The sequence below is a fragment of the Manihot esculenta genome, chromosome 16 (assembly GCF_001659605.2).
Source record: "Manihot esculenta cultivar AM560-2 chromosome 16, M.esculenta_v8, whole genome shotgun sequence".
In the NCBI taxonomy this organism is placed as follows: Eukaryota; Viridiplantae; Streptophyta; class Magnoliopsida; order Malpighiales; family Euphorbiaceae; genus Manihot; species Manihot esculenta.
This window is the reverse complement of record NC_035176.2, coordinates 17,741,594-17,766,746: the sequence shown is the minus strand read 5'-3', so window position 1 is coordinate 17,766,746 and position 25,153 is coordinate 17,741,594. Positions and strand designations below refer to the sequence as shown.

General features: G+C 31.8%; 1 long non-coding RNA gene across 3 annotated transcripts; it reads left to right on the top strand.

The window, feature by feature from the left end:
• Nucleotides 1-961: 961 nt before the first annotated feature.
• Nucleotides 962-23,961, top strand: LOC110607507. 3 transcript variants are annotated; one of them, XR_002486730.2, is made up of 3 exons: nucleotides 962-1,261; nucleotides 1,719-1,835; nucleotides 23,798-23,961. It is a non-coding gene; the product is annotated as an uncharacterized LOC110607507 (long non-coding RNA). The 3 variants fall into 3 exon arrangements; XR_002486731.2 differs by lacking the exon at nucleotides 23,798-23,961 and adding an exon at nucleotides 23,242-23,301; XR_002486729.2 differs by lacking the exon at nucleotides 23,798-23,961 and having other exon boundaries at nucleotides 1,719-2,072.
• The last annotated feature ends 1,192 nt before the right edge of the window (nucleotides 23,962-25,153 follow it).

The window sequence follows — 25,153 nt, the reverse complement described above, 5'->3', positions numbered from 1 at the left end:
TTAATTACAAAATAGAGCACCATTAGGTATTGTCAATTTGAAGAAATCCCTTGGAAAGTTAATAAATTGGTGAAGAAAAGTGGTGAATTCTTGAAATATTGAATAATAATATAAATATTAATTTTTAAATATATTTAATAATAAAAAAATTATTTAATAATTTTATAAGTCTCAAATTATATAATTAACAGTAGGATGAATTTGATTATATAAGTAAAATACATAATTTTTTTATCAATTAATTCTTGCTATATAATGACATGATGTTGATATAATTAAGTGATGTAATAATTCAGTTAATTTTTTAACAGTATAAATAATAGTTGAGTGTAATTAAAATAATTTTAAAATGTTAAATTTTAATTAAAATTGATTAAAAAAATTTAATTAAAAAAATATAAAGTTTAATTACAATAAAATTTTGCAATAAAATAAAAAGTATAAATTCTTTATACTATTAACTTTTAATAAATTAAATTTATTATGATTTTAGTAAGAATTTCAAAATATAAAAATTAATTTTTTTTATTTAAGAAAAAAAGTCATTTTCTTTAAAATAATTTAATTTTCTCTTTAATTAAAATAATATTTTTTATTAATTAAATTTTTTAATGTTTTAAACAGTAAAAATATAAAAATATTAAAAAAATTAAAAAATTAAAAAATATAAATCAACTATAAAAAATATTTTTGGTAAAATAAAAAGAGTCTGAATAATAATTTTTTAATACAAGTAAATATATTATTGTAAGGCAGTATCCGGAGCCCAGTACACATAAATAAGCCTAATTCAGAAAGCTCTTTCAAGCCTAAACCGGTCCAACCCAGCTCATGGGACCCTTACTTTCACGATCTATGGAAACTCAGACTCCCAACACCGCCAAGGAGTCTCCATCTCTGCCGACAGGCACAGCCCTAAACCGTATCTCATCATCTCCAGATCTGGACCAGTAGTGCTCAGAAAGCCCCACGAAACCAATGCGTGCTGACCTTATCGAAATTAAAGTCAAAGTGATCTTGGGTGGTAATTTTCAGAATCCATGGGTCTTGCGCGTTGATTTTTAGTCGACGGCTCCTCGGTATTAGACAGTTTTGGAGTTGCTGTGCTAGATAGGAGCAAGGAATTGCTGTGCCTCATCTCGAATGGCTGGCGTGCTAGAGCCAAACAAGGAGATGGTGCTTTGCGATCTCGATTTTATTTTGAAGCTCTGATTATTATTTATGCATTATTCTCTCTGGACAGGCTTCAATTCCACTTAAGGTATACCTTTCTGCAAGTATATTCTCGTTGCCTTAATGACAAATGTGGGCTGGCATCATAAAAGTACTCTTAGCAATATATGTTTATTTTATATTAGGGTTCTTGATGAGGCATATACAAGTAGAGAAAATCTATTTGTAATTCATGCTGTGGTGTAAGTTATGTGACTTTATGGTGAAAACTTGGAAACTGTAGAAACTGTCACTTTGATTTTGTTTAAATACAGTCCCTTTTGCTTAATTTCTAGTAGAATTTCAGTAAAGGTTTTTGACATGATAACCAACTCAAGCTTTCATATAAAAATTGCCTATACGAGTTTCTTTTTAAGTTTTTATTAGTGAACACTAAAAATTCGCTAAAATCTCTACAAAGATTAAAGTTGTTAGTGATTTTGTCAGTAGGGATAGCTGAAATTCAATGGATGTTGATAACTGTGTTGCTTTTCCACAAATACCAGCCCTGCCGTGATCTTCTAAATCTCCCCGGACCAGAAGATGAGAAAGGCAGGAAAAACACACCTACCCTGATGAGATAATTTCACCCACCACTGTTCAGACTGTTCATGGCGCTACAGGTCAGTCACAGAGGGCAAGCAAGACTGCTGCCTTATTTTAATTATTTGTTCCTGTTGTAAGCCTGTCTCCTTCTTAACCTTTATGCTTTCTCTACACATGCTATGCTTTCTATGTATTGTGGCTTTGTTCTACTTGTTGCTTTAAATTGTGTTTTTACCCTATTTTGATAAGTAGTCTGTTGATATATTGACATGAAAGTTTATGTTGTTGTTGCTCAAATATGATTTTAGTTGCTATTAAGATTCAAAATCTATGTTCCATTATAGTAGCAGATTTTCTTAGTCTTTGTTGATACGAACAGAGATGCACAATTTATTGTTGCATTACTAGTTCATTATATTATAAATTTTACAATAGTCTCTTCTACCAATGGAAACTGCTTTGAAAAGGAAATCTATTTGGCTTGCTTAGTGGTTTACCCCTCATCATCATCTTTGTTAATTTACAAATACAAATTTGGTATATCCTAGCTAGTGAAGGTACAGATTAGTCTTGTAACCACAATTAGTTGAGCTTTCTTCAGTTGTAAGTAAGTTAAACCGATTGGAGGTTCTATATTGAAATTGATCCTTTCATGCCAAAAATATTTCCTGACCATACTTAATTTTAGTGTCTTTTTAAACTTGCAAAGAAATATGTCCTTTCTGAACTGAAGGACTTAAGTTATATTTTTCTTTGAGAGCAATATCAGCCCCATTAAATTATTGTTCTTTTTCTTCTAAATCATTCTTCAAAATGTGTATCTTATATGCTAGGAATTACAGAACAGTTTAGATCTCAATCCACAAACTTAAGGCTGCGTCTTGCCTCAATAACTTTTCATGTTTCTTTTTGTTTTTTTTTTACCCTTTCTTTTAGTAAATGTTGTTGCGTTAGACATCTCTTCTGTTTATTTGACTACGTATTTGAGTTTTAACGTATTCTCATTCACATCAAATAAAAATAAAAATAAAAATAAAAAGAGCGAGCTATCCTTAGATAAGGATCATAGATGTTAGATAAAGGGTGGAAGAAAACAAATTGGTTTTGGGGAGTGCATCACTATACACATTTAGTTTCTCTCTCATTCTTTGTGTATTTGTACATGAAAATCATATTATACAGTTCTTCCAATATCATCTCATCAGAAGGTTCATTTTCCCCTTGATCTACATTGAGATGAATTTCTTCTTGGATCTCATCAATATCTTCATTATCATTTTGATGTTCAACCTCATTTTCCTCATTATCATTTTGATGTTCAACCTCATTTTCCTCATTATCATTTTGATGTTCAACCTCATTTTCCTCATTAGATATATTGATCTCAACAGAGGGCTCATGGGTTGGATCATTTTTTGGTGTTCGTACTGGATAAATAAAATATAGTATTATTTGCACTAACATTGTAGTAGCTCCAATACCATTTGAAATATGTAAATAAATAAATTAAATAAAATTACACTTTTATTTTTTTACTAATCATTAACATAAATTATAAAAGAAACATTATCACTTAATATATTTAGCATTTAAAACTAAAAGTAAGTATTTTATATAAAAATTAAAAAGAAATGAGATGAAATAGATATATTCTTTATAAATAATAATAATGTCAAATTAGGAAAAAGCATAAAATATATTTTCTTCAAATTGCAAACAAAATAATAAAGTTTTATTTTAATGTTTTAAGAATTTATATAGTAGCTTTTATAAGATGATATTTATAAAATATAATACAATATTAACTTTTTAACAAAAAAATTGTTTAAAATAAATAATGACCAAGAAACTTACTATAATAAAAAAGTCAGCACGCAGCACACCATAGGTCAACCACGTGCATCTGCATAGTGCATCTATTGATGACCATCGAACCAGCGAAATAGATCTAGTATTATTTATTTTTATTATCATCTGCTGCATTTTTATGAACACACCATAAATATTTCATTAAATAACTATATAAGATTTCTATATATGCACCTATTTAGTTACATTTTAACTATATAAATGTTTATATTTTGTTTTGAAATAATTCTTACTTTAATATAAATTTTTACCAAATTTATGAAGTTTGTATAAAAATAATTTGCTTTTGATGATCGCTGGGCTTCACCGTTCCGATATAAGGCCTAGCCCATGACGGCGACTCTGATCCAAGGGTCAAAGGACCTCATCAACGAGCCGGCTTGGACCACCTAGCCTCAAGGTCGGGCCTCTTGTGGGCCTCAGTCTTCTCACACCTAGCTCGGCTCTGAATTCCAATGTGATAAGGGGCAGTCGGCCCATACGTCAGGCAGATGTGTTACACGCGTGCCAGGAGGGAATTAAATGGCCGTTTAGCATGGAGTAGCTGATATTTCAGTACGTACGTATCCGCATGACAGAGATAGGTGGTCCAATAGTGGTCCAATAGTGGCAAGGCCGCTAGACTTCACTAGCCGGCAAAAGAAAATAATAAAAGGAGAGGAGCTCCCTCCTCTCAGACCAAGCTTATCCAACCATTATAAACTCTATTTTCTCTGGATTATCAATTGGCGTCGTCTGTGGGAAACGAAGGAGATCTTTTCATCGCCGGAGTTCCATTCTCAAAAACACCCACTGAGATCCACAATGGCCAATCATAACGAAAACAACATTCCTAATACCCCCAACGACCAGAGCTCTACCCAGGAGGGGCAACAGTTCTCTTTCTCCAGCCCCACAACCCCAACAGCCAACCACCAACCCCTTTTAATCCCTCGCCGAGCTTGGCGGAGAATGTGCCCAGAGCTACTTTATCTAACCAGGACCTATAAGCCATGGCCATCCATTTACAAAACACCGCCCACTGGCTGGGGCAGATGATGCAACAGAGGGGCCTCAGTACCCCAGTAAACGTGTTGCCGGTGGTAGAAGAGCCTCGAACCAATGAACCCCAGCCTACCTTTAACCATCCTCAAACAAACAGCAAAGAAATCGGAGAAAGAGGCAGAAGAGCCGGTGAAGAAGAAGAACCGGAAGCTAGAGTTCATGGAAGAAGGGTGAGGGAGTTGATAGAAAATGACGAGGCAGATAGTTACACTGCTAGAACAACCAGGAGAACGGAGGACGATGAATGGAAAGAGGAATGTCGCGTGGGGAAATGACCAATATTTGATCGCTAATTACTCATTAAATAGAGATCAAAATGATTTTGAGTACTAAATAATTAGCGATAGGTCAAACACCGACCACTCTTTTGTGGTCGCCAATCGGTCATTATTTATGACCAATTTTTACCATTTAGCGACTAAAATTTTAATCATTATTTCATAATTTTTTTATAGTGTAATATTGTAGTTAAAAAAATTCAAATCAGGCCGGATAAAACTATAATTAAATTAAAATTGTTTTAAATCATATGTGCTTCCAAATCAAAATTACTTTTGGATTGGTATTGCATTGAATCATAAAATTTGTTTTTGCCCAAAATCATATATAGTTGTAGCTCTATAATGTCCATATCTTCAGCTTTAGACTTTACATTTTCTTTTTCTCATCAGTCCATATACTAATTCTTCCAACCTTTTTCTTATAAAAATAATGTAAACAGAATTGATACCTTGTAATTAGTTTTTTTTCTTTTTAATAATAAAAGTAGAGCCTATATTACTAAATCATGAGTTACAACATTCAAAAGTATAGCCGGAAAAGTGAAATTCTCAGCATCCAAAATTGATAAAGAAATAGTTGTCTAAAAAATGCATGAGCATACTGATTTGCATTTTTCTAAACAAACACAAGAAACGCATCATTGATCTTTAACCAACGTCTTCCCTTAACAGACTAAGAGAAGAAACATCTTGTATTGAGCTAGTTATGTACCTATTACATAGTTAGTATATTAAAAAATAATTTCATTTTAAATTCTTTCAAATAAAATTTAATTTATTTATTTAAAACAATATTTTTCAATGTTAATTTCCTGACTAGCTAGCAATGCATATTTTTCAACTTTTATTTCAAGTTTAGTAATACATACTAGTCCATTGATTTCTTGGCAATGTTTAGCTGAAATACAGATAATGCATATCAGAATTAAATTGATTTTGTGTTCAATATTCCTTTCAACGCTTTAAATTATATTTTTATTTAAAAATAAGCTACTTTAATTATATTTTTATAAATGCCATGAATATTAAGTTATATTTTACATACTCATATTCTATATAGTCATGGGCAATTTGCATTAACAGTTTTATATTTCAATAAAATATGTAGCATGCAATAAAAAAAAGAGTTAATTTTTAATTATTATAATAATTATTATCATTACTGCTATTAAATAGAAATACCTCTTGCTTACCTCTTCTTCTTCTTTCCATTTTCTTACCTCTTCTTCTTCTTTCCATTTTCTTTAAGAAATTAGCTCAGTGTTCAATAAAAATACCTCTGTGCATTTAATCCACTGTCGATTCATATTAATTAAAATATCAATGAAATAAATGACATCATACATAAAAATAATTATTTTCTCTTTTAATTTTTTTAAAAAATCATAATTTCTCGAATGGTTTTATTTTGATAAGTTTAAAAGTGTGTTCCCATAGTTTGTGAAAATTTATAAAATAATCAATAACATTAAAGTGTTTAATTATTTGCAAATTATTACATTAGCAAATCTTTATCATAATTTTGTTTTTAACAAAGTAGTGAATGACTTAATAAGTTAAAATATATTACTGAGAAAAGTAGAATTTAAAATAAAATAAAGTACTAAATGTCCATTTTTCCAAAAAAGTTCAATTCCAGAGGAGGGCTCCATTTGCCTCTTTCGCTCTCTAAGCGTCAATGCCCTTCCTTTGTTATACATCGTATTTATGATCATTTTTAATATATTTCAGTAGTAATACGATCCTTTTAGTATATTTCAATAAGACCAAACTGCGCTTAAATTTTTTGAAATCATTCAGTTTTCAGCGAACCATAAAAGTCCAATTCCAGAGGAAAGTCCCATTTGCCTCTTTCACTCTCTAAGAGCCCAGTGCTCTTCTTTTGTTGTACCTTCAATTTACGATCCTTTTCCTGCATAAAGCTTTTCAAATTTTTTGAAATAATTCAGTCCTAATTGTATCATGCAAGTCACGAAGCCGCTTACATCATCATCTCCTTTTTCCGCACACATTTATTGTTTTAATTTCTTTATTTTCAATTTCTATAGTCAAAAAGAGATTTGAACTAACTATTAATTACTTGCCTAGCTGTCTTCAATTTTTAGCAATTTAATTAATTATTTACATCTTTGCACCAATTAAATTGTATAATATTTTCCATTATATGTGAGATTCTTACATTTTAAAAAATGATGAAATAAAGTTTATCTCTGCATAAACTTAAAACAAATGAAATTGATGTTGCCTGTAAGATTACTTTCCATGTCTATATATTAATATTAAGTTATTAAATTTCTAAATATTATATATATATATATATATATATATATATATATAATTAATTTCATATAAAAAGAAATTGCACTCTGATATATAACTATTTTAATATATTTATATATAAAAAGAAAATGCACTCTGATGCATACCTTTATTAATTGACAAGGGCACTTGCATAGAGTTGAAACATTAAAATATTTTTTTAAAGAAAATTTATATAAATTCTTTTTAAAAGCTTTGAAAAATATTAGTTTAAATAAATCAACAAGAAATTTAAAAGAAAATGAAATTTCTAGTAAAAAAAAATTTTTGAATAAATGAGTGATAGACAAATTTTTAATAAAACAAAATAAAATTACATTATAAATATATCAATAATAATTTGAATATAAATCAATAAGAAAATATAACCATCTAAATTATATAGACTACTTATAAGTATGAGATAGGCCTCTCATATTAATAAAAGAAATAAACTATGCTTATAAGTATGAGATAGACCATCCCATATTACTAAAAGAAACAAATCATTTCTCTGACGTAAACATTCAATTGCATCCTTATAGAGGTAGATTTATTCCCCATATATTCTTAAATAATCATTTTTTGCAGTTATTAACTTTAAAATTAATTATCAAATAATACAACAAAGCAAATAGAGTAGCAAACAGGAAACATAAGTTATCCCTTATTTAGGGAAGCCTAATGGGTCCAAGAATTAGAATTAAAGAAGGATGACAAATTAAAAAGCTAATAAATATGAGTCCATCCAAAAGAAGAATGAGATCACCACATATCAATTTGCATGTTACAAGAATCCTAAAACCATAAACAAGCAATTAAAGAACTAGTCAGAAATTTTTTTAAAAAATACTAAATAGTATGAGTTTAAACTTATGATCCATAAATAAAAACTAGACTAATGAACTCAATAACTCATTATCATCATTGAAATCCATTATATATATGAGGCTTTTGTTAAAAAGTTGGATAGCAACCACAAACACTCTTTTGCTTCTGCTTTATTTTTGAAAATCTACATCGAAGAGCTTTCCCAACCAAGAGATACAATCAATGCATCAACAATAATTCTCACTAGTTCTCACAGTTCTTGCCACCAAAGAACCCCTTTCTCACTTCAACTAGTCTATCTCTGCTGAATTCTGGTTATAGATATTGTTATGTCAATTTCCTCTCAAGCTTGAAATTTTTATCCACAAATTAAACACCAGCAATTACTTTTAAGAGATACATCAATGCATCAATAGTAGTTCCCACAGTTGTTGCCACCAAAGAATCCCTTTCTCACTCCAACTAGTCTATCTTTGCTGAATTCTGGTTAGAGGTATTGTTATGTCAATTTCCTCTCAAGCTTGAAATTTTGATCCGCAAATTAAACACCAGCAATTATTTTTAAGAAATACACCAATGCATCAACAGTAATTCTCACTAGTTCTCACAGTTGTTGCTACCAATGAACCCCTTTCTCACTTCAACTAGTCTATCTCTGCTGAATTCTGGTTAGAGGTATTGTTATGTCAATTTCCTCTCAAACTTGAAATTTTGATCCACAAATTAAACACCAGCAATTAGTTTTAAATATATCAATATATCTAATGAGGAAAATGGGATCAATATATCTAATAAGAAAAATAAGATTGAACATCAAAATGATAATGAGGAAAATGAGGTTGAACATCAAAATGATAATGAAGATATTGATGAGATCCAAGAAGAACTTCATCTCAATGTAGATCAAGGGGAAAATGAACCTTCTGATGAAATGATATTGGAAAACAGTATAATATGATTTTAATGTTAGATAAAGTGTGGAAAAAAAAATATTGGTTTTGGGGATGAATCATATTCAAAATCTATGAAACTAAAATCTATTAAACAAATATAACCATCTAAATTATATAGACTATTTATAAGTATGAGATAGACCTCTCATATTAATAAAAGAAATAAACCATGCTTATAAGTATGAGATAGGCCATCCCATATTACTAAAAGAAACAAACAATTTCTCTGACGTAAACATCCAATTGCATCCTTATGCAGGTAGACTTGTTCCCCATATATTCTTAAATAATCATTTTTTGCAGTTATTAACTTTAAAATCAATTATCAAAAAATACAACAAAGCAAATAGAGTAGCAAACAGGAAACATAAGTGATCCCTTACTTAGAGTATGAGTCCATCCAAAAGAAGAATGAGATCACCACATATCAATATGCATGTTACAAGAATCCTAAAACCATAAACAAGCAATTAAAGAACTAGTCAGAAATTTTTTTAAAAAAATACTAAATAGTATGAGTTTAAACCAATGATCCATAAATAAAAACTAGACTAATGAACTCAATAGCTCATTATCATCATTGAAATCCATTATATATATGAGGCTTTTGTTAAAAAGTTGGATAGCAACCACAAACACTCCTTTGCTTCTGCTTTATTTTTGAAAATCTACAACGAAGAGCTTTCCCAACCAAGAGATATATCAATGCATCAACAGTAATTCTCACTAGTTCTCACAGTTGTTGTCACCAAAGAACCCCTTTCTCACTTCAACTAGTCTATCTCTGCTGAATTCTGGTTAGAGGTATTGTTATGTCAATTTCCTCTCAAGCTTGAAATTTTGATCCGCAAATTAAACACCAGCAGTTACTTTTAAGAGATACACCAATGCATCAACAGTAATTCTCACTAATTCTCACAGTTGTTGCCACCAATGAACCCCTTTCTCACTTCAACTAGTCTATCTCTGCTGAATTCTGGTTAGAGGTATTGTTATGTCAATTTCCTCTCAAGTTCTCACAGTTGTTGGTACCAAAGAACCCCTTTCTCACTTCAACTAGTCTATCTCTGCTGAATTCTGGTGAGAGGTATTATTATGTCAATTTCCTCTCAAGCTTGAAATTTTGATCCGCAAATTAAACACCAGCAGTTACTTTTAAGAGATACACCAATGCATCAATAGTAATTCTCACTAGTTCTCACAGTTGTTGCCACCAATGAACCACTTTCTCACTTCAACTAGTCTATCTCTGCTGAATTCTGGTTAGAGGTATTGTTATGTCAATTTCCTCTCAAGCTTGAAATTTTGATCCACAAATTAAACACCAACAGTTAGTTTTAAATACATCAATATATCTAATGAGGAAAATGAGGTTGAATATCAAAATGATAATGAAGATATTGATGAGATCCAAGAAGAACTTCATCTCAATGTAGATCAAGGGGAAAATGAACTTTCTGATGAAATGATATTGGAAAACTGTATAATATGATTTTAATGTTAGATAAAGGGTGGAAGAAACCAAATTGGTTTTGGGGATGAATCATATTCAAAATCTATGAAACTAAAATCTATGAAACAAATATAACAATCTAAATTATATAGACTATTTATAAATATGAGATAGGCCTCTCATATTAATAAAAGAAACAAACCATGCTTATAAGTATGAGATAGGACATCCCATATTGCTAAAAGAAACAAACAACTTCTCTGACGTAAACATCCAATTGCATCCTTATGCAGATAGACTAGCTTGTTCCCCATATATTCTTAAATAATCATTTTTTGCAGTTATTAACTTTAAATTCAATTATCAAATAATACAACAAAGGAAATAGAGTAGCAAGCAGGAAACATAAGTGATCGCTTACTTAGGGTATGAGTCCATCCAAAAGAAGAATGAGATCATCCAAAAGAAGAATGAGATCACCATATATCAATATGTATGTTACAAGAATGCTAAAACCATAAACAAGCAATTAAAGAACTAGTTAGAAATTTTTTAAAAAAAATACTAAATAGTATGAGTTTAAACCTATGATCCATAAATAAAAACTAGACTAATGAACTCAATAGCTCATTATCATCATTGAAATCTATCATATATATATATGAGGCTTTTGTTAAAAAGTTGAATAGCAACCACAAACACTCCTTTGCTTCTGCTTTATTTTTGAAAATCTACAACGAAGAGCTTCCCCAACTAAGAGATACATCATGCATCAACAGTAATTCTCACAGTTGTTGCCACCAAAGAATCCCTTTCTCACTTTAACTAGTCTATCTCTGCTGAATTCTGGTTAGAGGTATTGTTATGTCAATTTCATCTCAAGCTTGAAATTTTTATCCACAAATTAAACACCAGCAGTTACTTTTAAGAGATACATCAATGCATCAACAGTAGTTTCCACAGTTGTTGCCACCAAATAACCCCTTTCTCACTCCAACTAGTCTATCTCTGCTGAATTCTAGTTAGAGGTATTGTTATGTCAATTTCCTCTCAAGCTTGAAATTTTGATCCACAAATTAAAAACCAGCAGTTACTTTTAAGAGATACATCAATGCAACAACTGTGAGAATTACTGTTGATGCATTGATGTATCTCTTAAAAGTAACTGCTGGTGTTTAATTTGTGGATCAAAATTTCAAGCTTGAGAGGAAATTGACATAACAATACCTCTAACCAGAATTCAGCAGAGATAGACTAGTTGGAGTGAGAAAGGGGTTCTTTGGTGGCAACAACTGTGGGAACTATTGTTGATGTATTGATGTATCTCTTAGTGTATATGCCCTAGGTCATTATCTTGGGCCTTTTTGGTATGTCGTTTGGTTATTAATAAAAGAGGTTTTTATCATTATTATTAGTTTGCATGTTACATAATAATGATTATCATCCCTGGTTGTTTATTATTATGTTGATAATAATAAAATATAACTAGTATGATTATTGATTAATAATCATGAGATGATTATGTATATATTGATATAATTCAATAATCATAGATACTTGTTAGAGAATAAAGTATTGGATAGACCCGCATTGAAATCACTACATGGGTTATTGTCATAAGTGAATCTCAAAGTAGTTATGTCTTAATCCTTTGACTTGAGATTGTCATAGTTTCCAACATGAGGACTATTATGTTTTGACATAACCAAACATTGTCTTTAATGGGACAATCATAAAGGTTATGATTGAGCATAATAGAAATTATGTAGAGGATAATGAACAATTAAGATAGGATTTGTCCCTCTCTTTGAGAGATATATCTTATGGGCCCCTCGATAAGTGAGACTAAGAAATATATGGCCGTGCTCAAATTAATTGATAGTGTAATCAATATCATTTGAATTTATCAGTCTACTTAGAGATCGAGAAATCATAAGTTTGAACATTATAAGTTTGACATTGACCATGACTTATGTTCAAACTAGATATCGTGTGACAAAGGAATTAATACATGTTCTATTTATTGGACTATTGATCCTCATATTAGTTGGGTAGTCATAATGTCTTGCTAGAGGCCACTTATGACTTATGGGCCTTGTAGGACTGTGCCTATTGCCAATTAATATGAGCCTATTGGGTCACACACAAAAAAATGTTGTTGATGTGTTATGTCATATTAATGGTCTAAAAGCCCAAAGCCCATTAATATAATTAATAATAATAAAGTGTTATTATTATTAATCATTAATATAATTAATAATAATAAGTGTTATTATTAATATAATTAATAATAATAAGTGTTATTATTATTATTATTAATTTATTATTATGAGATAATAATATTTGAAAGATCTGCAGTCTATCTGTAACTGTTACAGATAGATTGTGATAGTGGGATGAACACAACTCTTTTTAGGAAAAGGAGTTGTGGGATGAACACAACTCTTTTTAGGAAAAGGAGTTGTGGGATGAACACAACTCCTTTTAGGAAAAGGAGTTGTGGGAAAACAAAAGACTGAAACATATAAATACTCCTTCTATGAATTTAGGAGATGATATTTTTGAGAAAACTCAGTCTAAAAGGCTGGAGATTGTGGAGCACATAATCTATCTATCTTTGAGAGAGCTAGCACTCTAGAAGAATAGAAGACGTTCGTGTGGATATCATAGAGGGTGTTCGTTTGAAAAAGCAGCACCATCAGTCCAACATTGTATCTTCTCGACGAGATTAACAGGTTAGTTTCATATCCTTCTTGTGAATTAAACGATGCACTCGGATTTTGGCAAAGGAAATCAAAGAAATTTTATTTTTCCGCTGCGCCTTTGGGTTGCAATAATCTCGAGATTTCCCTACAGTATCTCTTGGTTGGGAAAGCTCTTTGTTGTAGATTTTCAAAAATAAAGCAGAAGCAAAGGAGTGTTTGTGGTTGCTATCCAACTTTTTAACAAAATCCTCATATATATAATGGATTTCAATGATGATAATGAGTTATTGAGTTCATTAGTCTAGTTTTTATTTATGGATCATAGGTTTAAACTCATACTATTTAGTATTTTTTTAAAAAAATTTCTGACTAGTTCTTTAATTGCTTGTTTATGGTTTTAGGATTCTTGTAATATGCATATTGATATGTGGTGATCTCATTCTTTTGGATGGACTCATATTTATTGGCCTTTTAATTTGTCGTCCTTCTTTAATTCTAATTATTGGACTTATTAGGCTTCCCTAAGTAAGGGATAACTTATGTTTCCTGTTTGCTACTCTATTTGCTTTGTTGCATTATTTGATAATTAATTTTAATGTTAATAACTGCAAAAAATGATTATTTAAGAATATATGGGGAACAAGTCTACCTCCATAAGGATGCAATTGAATGTTTACGTTAGAGAAATGGTTTGTTTCTTTTAGTAATATGGGGTGGCCTATCTCATACTTATAAGCATGGTTTGTTTCTTTTATTAATATGAGAGGCCTATCTCATACTTATAAGTAGTCTATATAATTTATATGGTTATATTCTTTTGATTGATTTATATTCAAATTATTATTGATATATTTATAGTGTAATTTTATTTTGTTTTATTAAAAATTTGTCTATCACTCTTTTATTTAAAAAATTTTTTTTACTAGAATTTTTATTTTTTTTTAAATTTCTTGTTGATTTATTTAAACTAATATTTTTCAAAGCTTTTAAAAAGAATTTATATAAAATTTCTTTTAAAAAATATGTTTTAATGTTTCAACTCTGCAAAAAATGATTATTTAAGAATATATGGGGAATAAATCTACCTCTATAAGGATGCAATTGAATGTTTACGTCAGAGAAATGGTTTGTTTCTTTTAGTAATATGAGATGGCCTATCTCATACTTATAAGCATAGTTTATTTCTTTTATTAATATGAGAGGCCTATCTCATACTTATAAGTAGTCTATATAATTTAGATGATTATATTTTCTTATTGATTTATATTCAAATTATTATTGATATATTTATAATGTAATTTTATTTTATTAAAAATTTGTCTATCACTCATTTATTCAAAAAATTTTTTTTACTAGAAATTTCATTTTCTTTTAAATTTCTTGTTGATTTATTTAAACTAATATTTTTCAAAGCTTTTAAAAAGAATTTATATAAAATTTCTTAAAAAAAATATTTTAATGTTTCAACTCTATGCAAGTGCCCTTGTCAATTAATAAAGGTATGCATCAGAGTGCATTTTCCTTTTATATATAAATATATTAAAATAGTTATATATCAGAGTGCATTTTCTTTTTATATAAAAATAATTATATATATATATATAATATTTAGAAATTTAATAACTTAATATTAATATATAGACATGGAAAGTAATCTTACAGGCAACATCAATTTCATTTGTTTTAAGTTTATGCAGAGATAAACTTTATTTCTATCATTTTTTAAAATGTAAGAATCTCACATATAATGGAAAATATTATACAATTTAATTGGTGCAAAGATGTAAATAATTAATTAAATTGCTAAAAATTGAAGACAGCTAGGCAAGTAATTAATAGTTAGTTTAAATCTCTTTTTGACTATAGAAATTGAAAATAAAGAAATTAAAACAATAAATGTGTGCGGAAAAAGGAGATGATGATGTAAGCGGCTTCGTGACTTGCATGATACAATTAGGACTGAATTATTTCAAAAAAATTGAAAAGCTTTATGCAGAGCTAAACTGAATCGTAAAAAGGGAGAGTGGAGGGAGAAGGAAAAGGATTGTAAATTGGAGGTACAACAAAAGAAGGGCACTGGGCTCTTAGAGAGTGAAAGAGGCAAATGGGACTTTCCTCTGGAATTGGAGTTTTATGGAAAAATGGGCTCAATGAGGACTGAATGATTTCAAAAAATTTAAGCGCAGTTTGGTCTTACTGAAATATACTAAAAGGATCGTATTACTACTGAAATATATTAAAGAGGATCATAAATATGATGTACAACAAAGGAAGGGCATTGACGCTTAGAGAGCGAAAGAGGCAAATGGAGCCCTCCTCTGGAATTGGACTTTTTTGGAAAAATGGACATTTAGTACTTTATTTTATTTTAAATTCTACTTTTCTCATTAATATATTTTAACTTATTAATTCATTCACAACTTTGTTAAAAACAAAATTATGATAAAAATTTGCTAATGTAATAATTTGCAAATAATTAAACACTTTAATGTTGTTGATTATTTTATAAATTTTCACAAACTATAGGAACACACTTTTAAACTTATCAAAATAAAACCATTCGAGAAATTATGATTTTTTTTTAAATTAAAAGAGAAAATAATTATTTTTATGTATGATGTCATTTATTTCATTAATATTTTAATTAATATAAATCGACAGTGAATTAAATATTTTTAGGCGTTTCAACCAAGAGCTTTTAAGTGCTCAGAGGTATTTTTATTGAACACTGAGCTAATTTCTTCAAGAAAATGGAAAGAAGAAGAAGAGGTATTTTTATTGAACACTGAGCTAATTTCTTCAAGAAAATGGAAAGAAGAAGAAGCAGCAGCAGCAATAGGTAAGAAAATAGAAAGAAGAACCAGCATCAAGAGGTATTTCTATTTAATAGCAGTAATGATAATAATTATTATAATAATTAAAAATTAATTAACTCTTTTTTTATTAAATGCCACATATTTTATTGAAATATACAACTGTTAATGCCACATAAAAAAGTCAGCACGCAGCACACCATATGCAGATGTACGTGGTTGACCTATGGTGTGCTGCGTGCTGACTTTTTTATGTGGCATTAACAGTTGTATATTTCAATAAAATATGTGACATTTAATAAAAAAAGAGTTAATTAATTTTTAATTATTATAATAATTATTATCATTACTGCTATTAAATAGAAATATCTCTTGCTGCTGCTTCTTCTTCTTTCCATTTTCTTACCTCTTGCTGCTGCTTCTTCTTCTTTCCATTTTCTTGAAGAAATTAGGTGAGTGTTCAATAAAAATACCTCTGAGCACTTAAAACTCTTGGTTGAAACGCCTAAAAATATTTAATTAACTGTCGATTCATATTAATTAAAATATCAATGAAATAAATGACATCATACATAAAAATAATTATTTTCTCTTTTAATTTTTTAAAAAAATCATAATTTCTCGAATGGTTTTATTTTGATAAGTTTAAAAGTGTGTTCCCATAGTTTGTGAAAATTTATAAAATAATCAACAACATTAAAGTGTTTAATTATTTGCAAATTATTACATTTGCAAATCTTTATAATAATTTTGTTTTTAACAAAGTAGTGAATGAATTAATAAGTTAAAATATATTACTAAGAAAAGTAGAATTTAAAATAAAATAAAGTACTAAATTTCCATTTTTCCAAAAAAGTTCAATTCCAGAGGAGGGTCCCATTTGCCTCTTTGGCTCTCTAAGCGTTAATGCCCTTCCTTTGTTGTACATCGTATTTATGATCCTCTTTAATATATTTCAGTAGTAATACGATCCTTTTTAGTATATTTCAGTAAGACCAAACTGCGCTTAAATTTTTTGAAATCATTCAGTCCTCACCGAGCCCATTTTTCCATAAAAGTTCAATTCCAGAGGAAAGTCCCATTTGCCTCTTTCACTCTCTAAGAGCCTAGTGCCCTTCTTTTGTTGTACCTCCAATTTATGATCTTTTTCCTTCTCCCTCCACTCTCCCTTTTTACGTTTTAGTTTAGCTCTGCATGAAGCTTTTCAAATTTTTTAAAATAATTCAGTCCTAATTGTATCATGCAAGTCACGAAGCCGCTTACATCATTATTTCCTTTTTCAGCACACATTTATTGTTTTAATTTCTTTATTTTCAATTTCTATAGTCAAAAAGAAATTTAAACTAACTATTAATTACTTGCCTAGCCGTAAAGTTTGCATCTTCAATTTTTATTAATTTAATTAATTATTTACATATTTCCCATTATATGTGAGATTCTTACATTTTCAAAAATGATGAAATAAAGTTTATTTCTGCATAAACTTAAAACAAATGAAATTGATGTTGCAAGTAAGACTACTTTCCATGTCTACATATTAATATTAAGTGATTAAATTTCTAAATATTATATATATATGTACACTAAAATAGTTATATATATATATATATATATATATATATATATATATATATATAAAATTATTTTCATATAAAAGGGAACTGCACTCTGATATATAACTATTTTAATATATTCATATAAAAGGAAAATACACTCTGATGCATATCTTTATTAATTGGCAAGGCCACTTGCACAGAGTTGAAACATTAAAACATATTTTTTAAAGAAATTTTATATAAATTCTTTTTAAAAGCTTTGAAAAATATTAGTTTAAATAAATCAACAAGAAATTTAAAAGAAAATGAAATTTCTAGTAAAAAAATTTTTTTCAATAAATGAGTGATAGACAAATTTTTAATAAAACAAAATAAAATTACACTATAAATATATCAATAATAATTTGAATATAAATCAATAAGAAAATATAACCATATAAATTATATAGACTACTTATAAGTATGAGATAGGCCTAATATACAGACAGATTCTTGGAGCTGTTGTCGTATGCTGGGCAGAATCTGGACACAGATCAGAGGAAGTCAAGGAGGTATATCATGAGGCTCCATTCCAAGTATTCCTCCTTGATTCAGTCAGTAGAGAGGGAGAGTTTCCATACCATAGTGGATATGGCTCGGAGGATGGAGGCTAGTGCTATCATCGAAGGGAAAGTCAAGCAGTCAGTGGCACAGCCTTCTGGTTCCAAGACCCCAGGAGGGGGTAGGTTAGACCCTTCTTCTCTGAGTTCAGGCAGTAAGAAATGGGACAGAGGCTCCCGGAAGTCCAAGAAGAACAAGTTCTGGAGCAAGATCAAGTCAAGTTTGGGATTAGGAAGTGGCTCGAGCTCGGGTGCAGGTATTATAGCTTGTATGAAGTGTGGGAAGCCGCACAAGGGAGTATGTCAAGTTGGGACGACAGCCTGCTTCAGATGTGGGCAGGAGGGACACATGGCACGGGAGTGTCCTAGAGTAGCTTCTATGGCACAGTCTCAGCAGACAGCTTCTGGTAGTGTGGCTCAGCCAGCAGCTCCAGTCGCGACTCAGGCTAGTGGCAGAGGCAGAGTAAGAGGGGCAGCCTCTTCTTCAGCGGGTTTCAGGGGTGAGGGTCCGTCAGCTCCAGCACGGATCTTCACCATGACTCAGCAGAAGGCAAACACATCCAACACCTTATGGAGATAGATTTGTTCCCCATGTATTCTTAAATAATCATTTTTTGCAATTATTAACTTTAAAATCAATTATCAAATAATAAAACAAAGCAAATAGAGTAGCAAACATGAAACATCAGTTATCCCTTACTTAGGGAAGCCTAATAGGTCCAAGAATTAGAATTAAAGAAGGATGACAAATTAAAAAGCCAATAAATATAAGTCTATCCAAAAGAAGAATGAGATCACCACATATCAATATGCATGTTACAAGAATCCTAAAACCATAAACAAGCACTTAAAGAATTAGTCAGAAATTTTTTTTAAAAAATACTAAATAGTATGAGTTTAAACCTATGATCCATAAATAAAAACTAGACTAATAAACTCAATAACTCATTATCATCATTGAAACTCAAGCTTGAAATTTTGATCCACAAATTAAACACCAGCAGTTACTTTTAAGAGATACATCAATGCAACCAGAATTCAGCAGGGATCGAGTAGTTGAAGTGAGTAAGGGGTTCATTGGTGGCAATAACTGTGAGAACTAGTGAGAACTAGTGAGAATTACTGTTGATGTATCTTTTAAAAGTTACTACTGGTGTTTAATTTGTGAATCAAAATTTAAGCTTGAGAGGAAATTGACATAATAATACCCCTAACCAGAATTCAGCAGGGATTGACTAGCTGAAGTGAGAAAGGGGTTCATTGGTGGCAACAACTGTGAGAACTAGTGAGAATTATTGTTGATGTATCTCTTAAAAGTAACTGCAGGTGTTTAATTTGTGGATCAAAATTTAAGCTTGAGAGGAAATTGACATAATAATACCTCTAATCAGAATTCAGCAAGGATTGACTAGCTGAAGTGAGAAAGTGGTTCATTGGTGGCAACAACTGTGAGAACTAGTGAGAATTATTGTTGATACATTGATGTATCTCTTGGTTGGGGAAGCTCTTCGTTGTAGATTTTCAAAAATAAAGAAGAAGCAAAGGAGTGTTTGTGGTCACTATCCAACTTTTTAACAAAAGCCTCATATATATAATGGATTTTAATGATAATGAGCTATTGAGTTCATTAGTCTAGTTTTTATTTATGGATCATAGGTTTAAACTCATACTATTTAGTATTTTTTTAAAAAAATTTCTGCGTAGTTCTTTATTTGCTTGTTTATGGTTTTAGGATTCTTGTAATATGCATATTGATATGTGGTGATCTCATTCTTCTTTTGGATGATCTCATTCTTCTTTTGGATGGACTCATACCCTAAGTAAGGGATCACTTATGTTTCCTGTTTGTTATTCTATTTGCTTTGTTGTATTATTTGATAATTGATTTTAAAGTTAATAACTGCAAAAAATGATTATTTAAGAATATATGGGGAACAAGTCTACCTGCATAAGGATGCAATTAGATGTTTACGTCAGAGAAATGGTTTTGTTTCTTTTAGTAATATGGGATGGCCTATCTCATACTTATAAGCGTGGTTTGTTTCTTTTATTAATATGAGAGGCCTATCTCATACTTATAAATAGTCTATATAATTTAGATGGTTATATTTGTTTCATAGATTTTGAATATGATTCATCCCCAAATCCAATTTGTTTTCTTCCACCCTTTATCTAACATTAAAATCATATTATACAGTTTTCCAATATCATTTCATCAGAAGGTTCATTTACCCCTTGATCTACATTGAGATGAAGTTTTTCTTGGATCTCATCAATATCTTCATTATCATTTTGATGTTCAACCTCATTTTCCTCATTAGATATATTGATTTCATTTTCCTCATTAGATATATTGATGTATTTAAAAGTAACTGCTGGATCAACTATCCCGGTCTAAAGTCTTTTCTAAAATCAACCTCAAAAGCGGCTATCACCAAGTTCGGATCAAGGAGGGAGATGAATGGAAGACCGCCATCAAGACTATGGAAGGCTTGTATGAGTGATTGGTTATGCCCTTTGATTTGATGAATGCACCTAGCACTTTTATGCTACTCATAAACTAGGTTTTGCATCCTTTTTTACGCAAATTTGTGGTTGTTTATTTTGATGACATCTTAATTTTTAGTCGCAGCAAAGAAGAATATTTACAGCATCTCCGTCAAGTCATAATAGCCTTGCAAGAAAGTGAGGTGATTATTAATCTTAAGAAGTGCATTTATATGACAGAGCGCGTTCTGTTCCTGGAATTTGTTGTTAGTGCAGGAGGGATACATGTTGATGAGAAGAAAGTAAAAGCAATATGAAATTGGTCCATCCCCAAAACTATTTTTGAAGTTCGCAGCTTTCATGGCCTTGCTACATTCTATCGACATTGTATCAGAAATTTCAGCAGCATCGGTGCTCCTATCATAGATTGCTTGAAGAAAGAGAGTGTGCAAAAATTTGCTTGGACTGACACTGCCAACAATAGTTTTGAAGAGATTACAGATAAGCTTATTTCTGGTTCTATTCTTGCTCTATCTAATTTTGATAAATTATTTGAGATTGAATGTGATGCTTGAAGAATTGGGATTGATGGAGTGTTGTCACAGTCTAAAAGGCCTATTGCTTTCTTTAGTGAGAAATTGAATGAAGTTAGGAAGAAGTGGTCCACTTATGAGCAAGAGTTATATGCAATATTCTGGGCTTTTAAAACTTGAGAGCAGTATCTGATGGGCAAGAGTTTATTATTCACACAGATCATCAATCTTTAATCCATTTTTAAACTCAAAAACATGTGAATAAGATGTATGCTCGATGGGCAGCTTACTTTGGAGCCTTTCATTATGTCATAAAATATAAGGTTGGCTATAGTAATAAGATGGCAGATGCTTTGAGTAGGAGGGCTACTCTGTTAATTACAGTGAATCAGGAGGTTGTAGGTTTTGAATTCCTGAATGATTTGTATGCTACAGATGATGACTTTGCTAATATATGGGTTAGAGTCCAGACTCACCAGCCTGATGGGTTCTTGATATATGATGGCTTTCTTTTTAAGGAGAACAAGTTATGCATTCCTCAATTTTCTTTATAGGAAAAACTAATTCGAGAGGTCTATGAAGGAGGTTTGAGTGGACATTTGGGGCGTGATAATACTATTGTTAGGTTGGAGGAGCGTTTTTACTGGCCACAATTAAAAATGGATACAGGTCGAATGGTCTAAAAGTGCCCAATTTGTCAATTTCAGAAGGGACATTTGCATAATATAAGCTTATAGCCTATTCCAGCACATCCTTAGGAGGACTTGTTTATGAATTTTATTCTTGATCTTCTATGTACTCAACGTGGATCTGATTCCATTTTTACTGTTGTTGACAGGTTCTCCAAAATGGTGCATTTCATTCCTTGCAAGAAAACTAATGATACTTCTCATGTGGCAAAACTGTAATACCCGGCTAGACTCCGGCATCGGAATTCCTGCTCTGCGGCGGAACTTCGGATGTCGGAACTCTCTAGTAAGGTAAAATATGTTTTTATAAAATGTTTTTCATGTTCTTGATGGGTAATTTTGAGTTAAAGTTTTAAAGAAAAGAAAAGAAAAGAAAAGAAAAGAAAGAGAATGAAAGAAGAGCTCAGGTTCGGCCGCCGAACATGGGATGCATGCGGAGGCACGTTAGGCCCCCGAAAGTGGCCTGGCCAGCCACTTATAAAGGGGTCCCCTGTCCGAAATGGGCGAGCCCATTTCCGGCCAAGGTGAGTCTCCGTCCTCCCTTCTCGATCTTGAGTCCTTCCTTCAAGTCTCTTATGTTTTTACAAGTTATTTAACTTGGTTTTGAAGATTTTTGGAGCTAAGATCAAGATTTGAAGCTTGAAGACCCCGGAGCTCTCTTCCTCCATTTCTCCAAGTTCAGGTCGCCTCCCCTCTCGATCTTCAAGAGGAAAGAGTAGATCTTTAGCTTATCCTATGTTTTAAACAAGTTTTATAAGGGGTTATGGGGTAGAAATGCATGTTTAAGTTAGTTGATTGTTGTTAGGGTTAATGTTGAGTTTATCGATAATGTATGTTGTATGAGTTGCTATATGTGTTGGTGTTGGGGTTTAGGTTAGTTTGAAACCCCTATATGCTTATGTATGTGGGTATGCATGTTGTAGAATAGCTAAGTGCATGTTTAGAAGGTTTGGGAGGCAAAATGTGCATGAAGAGGCTGAGTTCTGCCACTTTGGAAGAACTCAGGTTCGGCAGCCGAAGGCACTTCCGGCCGCCGAACCTGCCTATGGTGGCATGTTTTGGCTGCCGAACCCTGCCCCCGAAAGTTGGACTTTCGGCTTTGGAATGGAGTTTCGGCCGCCGAAGGTGCCGCCGAACATGCATGAGTTTCGGCTCTGGAACCACATTCGGCCGCCGAAGGTGCCGCCGAAAGTGGCTGAGTTTCGGCTCTGGAGGGACTTTCGGCCGCCGAATCTGCCGCCGAAAGTGCCCTGTTCAGTCTTCCTTTGCATGTTTTCTATGATTAGTTTAGGATGTTTTGGGGGGTTTTTGGGGAGTTGTTTAGAGTAATTTTGGTGTATGTTTGGTCCTTCATTTGAGTCCACTTGTGTAGGTTCGGACCCGAGGAATCGAGGACCTCAGCAGTGAGATAGCTGCTTCAGAGTCTGTTCAGAGTCGGCCAGAGGTAAGTAGAACTGAACTATGTTTTAAAAAACAATAAAGTTTTGAGCATGTGCATGCATCATGAATGCCATGATATATTTCATATTGTTGCATTAGAGTATCACGAATATGGTGCATTGCATTCTATGTTGTTGATGTGGACGGATGTTAGATGATCCATTAGCCCTCAATATGATATGATGATTAATGAAAGTCCAAGGCTGTCCATGTCCACGCGTCCTGGCATTTATTATGTATGATTCACGAAAGTCTAGGGCTGCTCATGTCCACGCGTCCTGGCATTGTGTGATGTTTAAGAGGAAGTCCTGCGGAGCTCCGTCGAGGGCCAGACACATTGGATATGTAGAGGGTTAGTGGTGACAAATCCATCCGTGATGTGAATTGTATGTGTTGTGATGCATTCCATGTAAGCATGATTTATGAATATGTTATTTTTGTTCTGCTCACTAGGCTTTTTAGCTCACCCCCTTTCCCTTAACCCCCAGGCTTGCAGGTTCAGGATAGACCGGGGAGTCTTCAAGGTTGAAGTCGAGTTAAGTGTAATAGTTAGAGTGGACATGTATTGTAAAATGATTTTATGCAATGTAATGTAGAGAATATTTTATGGTAGTATTGTGCTTGGCCCGAATAGTAATGTTAATTTCTTCTACATGATCTTTTAATGAAATGTTTTTATGATGAAAAATGATAGTCCAAGCTTGATGTATGTTATGATAACCCACTAGAGTATTTGATGAGGGCTCTAGTCGAGGTTTTATGTTTATGATTTTAATGCATGCACATGTCAGGCTTGGAATATGGATAGTTTTTACATTTTTTTGAAAATGTATGATCATGTATGGGATGTCATCAGGTGTATAGCAGGTATAGAAGGCTTGCTACGGGTCCCAGCGGCCTTAAGCCGATCTGAATCCTAGCGCCGGTAGCGGTCCGATTTCCGGGTCGTTACAAAAACTATTTTTCCAGGAGATTGTTCGCTTACATGGTGTCCCTAAGATCATTACTTCTGACAGAGATGTGAAGTTTCTAGCTCACTTCTGGGTGACTTTATGGAAACGTTTTAGAATTGAACTTCGATACAGTAGTGCTGCCCATTCCCAAACTGATGGACAAACTGAAGTGGTGAACCACACGCTTGGCAATCTTCTGCGCTGCATCTGTAGTAATAAGAAAACTGCTTGGGATCTTGCTCTTGTCCAAGTAGAATTTGTTTACAACAATGCTGTCTATAGCTCCATAAAGATGTCACCGTTTGCAGGAAAGTCCCAGCGCATACAGTTGATCTTATTGTCCTTCCCACAGGTTCTCACAACAGTATTGCAGCTACAGCTGATAAACATAGGTGTTTCAAGTCCTTCAATGTCAGTAACTAAATTATGGTGTATTTACACAAAAAACGTAGTGGAGGACAGAAAAAACTTGACGCCAAGAAGATTGATCCATTCCGAATCATTCAGAAGAATAATGACAATGCTTATACTCTTGACCTCCCAAACGAAATGAAAATTTCCAAAACGTTTAACGTGGCGGATCTATTTCAGTACTACCTTTGAAAACTCGAGATCGAATTCTTTACAAGTGGAAGGGAATAACACGAAACAACTAGTCTTGGACTTTACGACAGATTTGGATCGAGTCTAACTTTTGCTGCCGACGTCCGATAAAAACCCACGATAACTTTTCAAAAAGAGAATTTCGAGAGGCACGACTTTTAAAAGTATGACGAGGGCTGCAGGCCTAATTACAAAGTTCGATATGAAAATTTCATCGTTTAGGAATTAATTTTGCATTTTAATTATTTTTTTGAATATTTTCATAATTTTTCATATTAAGATTTTTTT